Raw genomic sequence first — 6,045 nt, forward strand, 5'->3', positions numbered from 1 at the left:
TGTAAGTCAAGTGATGCAAAGCCATAGCGAATTCTTGAGCTGAGGTATGAGCCTGAGTAATGGTAGATTCAGCATGGTTTGCCATCATACCGGTGGCCCTGTAGAAGGTTCCAAGGATCTTGTTAAGGGCAACAGAGTCACAAATACTTCCATCCAAGAAGATGAGAACATCATCCACAAATAGGAGATGAGTCAGGAAACACTGATCATTTATCTTTATTCCCGATAATCTGTCATGCTCCTTTTCATGATAAATTAGCTTGCTTAGGCATTCCATGACAATCAGGAAGAGGAGAGGAGAGAGAGGGCATCCTTGCCTGAGTCCTCTTTCAGCATGGAAAAAAGGAGAGGCAGAGCCATTGATGAGGAGACTATATGTAGGGGTTGATATGCAGGCCATGATCCAAGTAGTAAAATGATGGGGGAAGCCAAGATGGATAAGAAGCATTTTGATGTATAGCCAGCTCACCCGGTCAAAAGCTTTTTCCAAGTCGATCTTGAGGATGATTCCTTTTAGTCTTCTGGAACAAATGGAGAGAATATCTTCTTTAGCAGTTCTTATGGTTTCATGGATCTGTCAATCTTCGAGGAAAGCAAACTGTTCAAGGAGGATATGCTGAGATAGGATAGGCCTAATACGATTTGCAATAATCTTGGAGATGATCTTGTAGAGATAGTTGCAGAGTGATATGGGCCAGAAATCGTTGAAAGAGGCAGAGGAGTCGGATTTGGGAATGAGGGATATAAAGGTAGAGTTGATAGCATTGTACATTTTGCCAGAGGACCAACATTCCTCCACTACCCGAAGAAGGTCCAGGGCCAGAAATTCATAAAAATCCAGATAAAACTTGATCGTCCACCTATCTGGACCCGAGGTTTTGTCTTTTTTGAACCATTTTAAGGTTCCTTCGAGTTCCTCCATGGTAACTGGTGAGCTTAGTCCAATCGCTGCCTCCTCCCCCACAAATCTAGGAAAAAGATCTGCCGCTTGTATGATATCAGCCAGGTTTGCTTCTTGTGGGGATCTAAACAGATTCTGAAAGTGTGATGTGCCCAACCTAGATAGTTTTTGGAAATTGTCAGCATGTCCTCCATCTGGATGACGCATTTTCCAAATAGTGTTGGCTGTCTTCCTTCCTTTTGCGAAGTTTTGGTAAAACTTTTTATTTTCATCTCCTGCCTGAAGCCATATGGCCCTACTTTTCAGTCTCCAAGATTCTTCCCCCTCTTTCAAAATCTTATCTTTATGTTTTTCTAGCTTGATCAGCTTTTCTTTGGCTTCTGCAGATGTAAAGCCAAGGTTTCTGTCATCCAAGAGATTAGTCAACTCCGCTTCAATGGCTATAATCCTCTGATCATCCTTAGCTTTTTTCTCTTTTGCCCATGCTATGGTTAAATGCTTAAGCTAAGCTAGGTTATGGCATAAACCTTCAGCCGCTGATCTGTGGTTTGATATAGGGTGGGAGGTCCAAAGGTCCTTAACAAGACTTATATATCGAGCATCTTGTAACCAAACATGGTTAAATTTGAAAGGGGCCTTTGGCTTGGCATCAGGGCCAGGGATCTCTAGAAAGATAGGAGAATGATCTGATATTCCCCTTGATCCTACCCACTGTCTATATCCAAAAAGTATTTGAAGCAGGGGAACTTTGACCAAGAAACGGTCAAGCCTTCTGGCCGGGGCTATGTTAAGAAATTTACCAGAGAACATAAATTAATATTGAGATTTACCGAGATGAAAAATATAAAAATAACCAGCAACAACCATAATAACATAAACACACATGTTTATCCGAGAAAAACCCAACCTAATGATATCTCATTAGAATTGGCCAAAAAACCCTAGCTAATCCAATCAAGTGAGCCTTCACCACTCACCTCCAGGCCTTGCTTTACAATGAAGTCCTTCCAGCCTTTTATAAGCTCCATTACATATAATACCATGGGCAAGGTGCACAATACCATGTGCCCCAAAACCATCAATTTTTATCTCGTCAACAGTGACTCTATCCTGAGTCAAGTTTATCTAACAATTCCCCCCTTAAACTTGACTTGAGGTTCCCTGACTAACTCCAGCCAAACCTGCTAAGTGAGACAATCCCGCTCACTCTAGCCCTTACCCCCCTCAGAGTTTTTACCCAGGGTATTAACCCGACATCCCCCCTATCACCTAGGTCTAACCAGCCTTTACTAGTGATTATCGAGGGGTACACATGCCTTACCAGGTCTTACAGTAGTATGCACATTTACATGCAATAATTTTGACTTCAATAATATTTTTTTTTTTTTGGTTGCTGCTATTCTGACCCATCCTCTCTCAATTGCGGGCATCCTTGTTTCGTTTCTTTGTTGCCTTCTTGCCAAGTTTAACTGCCTTTAATTTCTGAGATGAGTCCTTGAAACCCTCGCCTGGGGTGACTTCACCAGGAGGCCTTGATCTAGATCTGGAGCGTGATAACATGCGATGCTTCTTGTTTGGTTGATCTATATCCATAGCATCAGCATTCTCTTCCACGCCACTTGACCTTTCTCGCTTACGACCTCGTCGAGACACAGATCTACTCCGAGCTCTCTCTATTGCTGCCGAAGGATCCAACCCCAGGTTAGAAAGATGTCTGCCCATCCTGTCTGTGGTAAATTGTTTGTCTTTGTCAAACTTCCTCGGCATCTTGCTTCACCTCGACGTTGGAAGGTCAAATCCCAGCATCCTCAAATGCATTCATGATCTCTTTCTCCTTGTGTCCCACCATGAGCAACGACCCGAGTGTGATTCTCCCGTCATCGCTGTCGTCACCCAAAAACAAGAAGGTCTGATCCGCCCTCTGTATCTTGAACCCATCGAACCTCGCCGACACCCGGAAAATCCAGGCGCTTTGCCACCGCCCCCGTGGCAATGATGACAGTATCGGCATCCGTCTGGAGGAGCTCCCGCCCGTCCAGCGACACGACATCGGAGTCCACCTTGAAGGAAATGATGGAGGCCGCGGTGTCTAGAAACTGCTCCATGATGAGCATCTTGGCGCCACAGTACTCGAAAAGAAACAAGAGCAACGTATACCATATTATGCACTGCAGAACCACGACCTGCACCATCAAGTTCCCCGAGAACTCTCCATACATGGCCTTGAGCAATGGTATTCCCATCACCAGCGTGTTGGGCAACGTGGACACCGAGAAAATCGTGATCATCCACTCGGTGCTCCCGCTCCTAGTGAAGTTGGTCCATAGCCCCAACACCACCAACATCATCAGCTTCTGCAGCGTGTCCGCAGTTGTGAACTTGAAGTTCATGGTGTATGGGTCATTGGTGGAAATAAAATGAAAAGAGAGCAACGGCACCATGAATATGGCAACGAAACGATTGATCCCCGAGCACTGATCCGGCGTGAAGATCTTCCACCATTTCACAGAACCATAGGCCAATATCATAGCCACGTACAGTGGAACAACTACCACATGATGGATCTACTCTCCAGCCACTTGCGCCTATATTTGAACTGTGCCCAGATCAACATCGATCTCTCATACGTGAGCATTGTGTCGCAACTCGACCACTAGTAATATAGCAATCTCATAACCATGCTACCTCAAATCTTCAGATCGAGACCTCCATGAGTGCAGCGAATCAAATTTCTTTCATTCACCAGGCCAATAAAACCCTTGGCAACAAAAGCGTCCCTTTGAAGCCAACATTTGGCTCTGATACCAATTGTTAAGAAATTTACCAGAGAACATAAATTAATATTGAGATTTACCGAGATGAAAAATATAAAAATAACCAGCAACAACCATAATCACATAAACACACATGTTTATCTGGGAAAACCCCAAATCCGGGGAAAAACCCAACCTAATGATATCTCATTAGCATTGGCCAAAAAACCCTGGCCAATCCAACCAAGTGAGCCTTCACCGCTCACCTCCAGGCCTTGCTTTACAATGAAGTCCTTCTAGCCTTTTATAAGCTCCATTACATATAATACCACGGGCAGAGTACTATGGGTGCACAATACCATGTGCCCCAAAACCATCAATTTTTATCTGGTCAACTTTGACTCTATCCCGAGTCAAGTTTATCTAACAGGCTACTTCCCCTATTCTTCGATTCCTCCACGTGGGTAGAGGCTTGTTCATGGGAATATCAGCCAGATTGCGCTGGTCCAGGATATCCTTGAAGAAATCAAACATGGGATCAACTTGGGCTTGTGTCCCCCAGGATTCCCCATATCCTATGGAGAAGTTTAAATCACCCCCAATGATAACCTGATCCACTATGTGATATTAGAATGAAGAAAGAACTGCCATAAATCTTCTCTTCGCTGGCATGGACCATACACATTGATGTCTCTGATGGATAATCCAAGCTCCGTCGAAAAAAGATCCAGGCCAATGAATCCCACTCCTCCCCAAGTAGTAGAAACATTAATGGAGCGAGGGTTATATCCTATGGCTAAACCCCCAGATATACCTATGGCATCCAGGGCATGGAAATGCCAACCAGGTTTGATGGCAGATAGGGTTTGCTCAATAGATGCTGCATTGCCCAAGGTCTCCTGCAACATGATGATATCAGTCGACTCACTATCAAATAACCTCTGCATTGCTAGTTTTTTGGAGGCACTAGCCAGGCCTCTACAGTTGAAGGACAGCCATTTCATGGTGGAACCCTTCCCGGGGTGTTCAGTGCTCTAAGAACCCCTTCCATAGTGGACTGCTTGCCAGAGGCTACTTCAGCCCCTGCCTTCTAAATGGCTTTTGATAGGTAATATTTTCGCCCCCATGTGGATTGTATAGATGGTCCAGGGAAGGCTAGACCTAGACCAGAGTGGGAGCCAGGATCAGGGAAATTCCGAGAGTGAAGATTGTAAGAATGGGGCAATACTGGTTGAGAGCTAGTCGAGGCCCCGAGCGAGGATGGATGCGGAGGCAAGGTAGGTGCGGAGGAGGCAATGATGGGCAGAGGTAATGAGATTGCGTAGGTGATAGCGGGTGACAGTGGAGGAGATAAATCAAAAGATGAGCAAACAGAAAGAGATGAAATAGTATAATGAGAGGAAAGGGAAGAGAGAGGAACTATACCCGCTTTCCTTGCCAGCTCCGCGACCGCTGCAGCTCTTGCCCGAGTCAGTGGGGGTGAGGGCGATCTATGGGGATCCTCCGTTGCCTTTGAGGATTCACTAATATTCAATTGTTTTTGGACTGGGGTGTTAATCCGAACTACAGCAACAGTGGTTTTTCCCTTTTAGAATGCTGGAGAGCCGAGGGGTTCTACTGATTTTGTGAGCAGTGGGCATTCTTTGAACACATGCCCTACTTTGTGGCACCTCCTACACCAGAACGGGACTCCCTCATAATCCAATATCTGTACCCTGGTATAGTGCCTCCACTTGAGGGTAATCTTCTCTTCCAGACCCTCCCTTGTGTCCAAGTGTACCAGGATTCTTTTCACCGCACGGTTGTTCTTCTGCACATAGGTTTTATCGTATTCCAGATAGGTACCAAGGGCGTTTCCAATTCTTATGAACACAGCTTCAGACCAGAATTGAAGGGGGAGGCCTGGCAGTCGCACCGATATGGGACCTGCACCTATATGCTCCCATTCCAGATAAAATAATGGAGACCATCGCTTGAGAAGGACAGGTGCCATCTCAATATGCCATTATTTCGCAAGAATCAGCCCAATGTAGGCTGCCTTGGAGAAATGTAACGCGAACCATCCTCTGGCAAGGCTCTAAACCTCTGGAAGTTCCTGAAGTATGCCCCCCCAAATTTCTTTTACCCAGTTTGTGAGCGTGGTCGCTGAGTATGCTCTTCCTTTAACATGCCCAACGAGAACCCTATTTGCCTTGTCCACCACCTCGCCCATCGAGATATCTTCGCCGAAAGTGATGGTGAGGTCTTTTGCTGAAGTTTTCATGCACTTAACCTTTCTTTTGCCCGTGCGCAACACCGAAGGGTGTTCTTTCAGGGGATCCAATCCCGCATCCGTCTGTGGAGTCGATGCTTTAGCCTTGATGACCGGTGACTCGAAGCAGCCCAAGGGTA

The 6,045-nt window shown here is 45.7% G+C and overlaps 1 pseudogene; it reads right to left on the reverse strand.

The window, feature by feature from the left end:
- Positions 1-2,790: 2,790 nt before the first annotated feature.
- Positions 2,791-5,647, reverse strand: LOC149218146 (auxin efflux carrier component 4 pseudogene; annotated as a pseudogene).
- Positions 5,648-6,045: the final 398 nt, after the last annotated feature.

Source organism: Pinus tabuliformis, chromosome Q (genome assembly GCF_031772625.1).
Source record: "Pinus tabuliformis cultivar Carrire ecotype Pingquan chromosome Q, CPIR1, whole genome shotgun sequence".
NCBI classification, from domain to species: Eukaryota; Viridiplantae; Streptophyta; class Pinopsida; order Pinales; family Pinaceae; genus Pinus; species Pinus tabuliformis.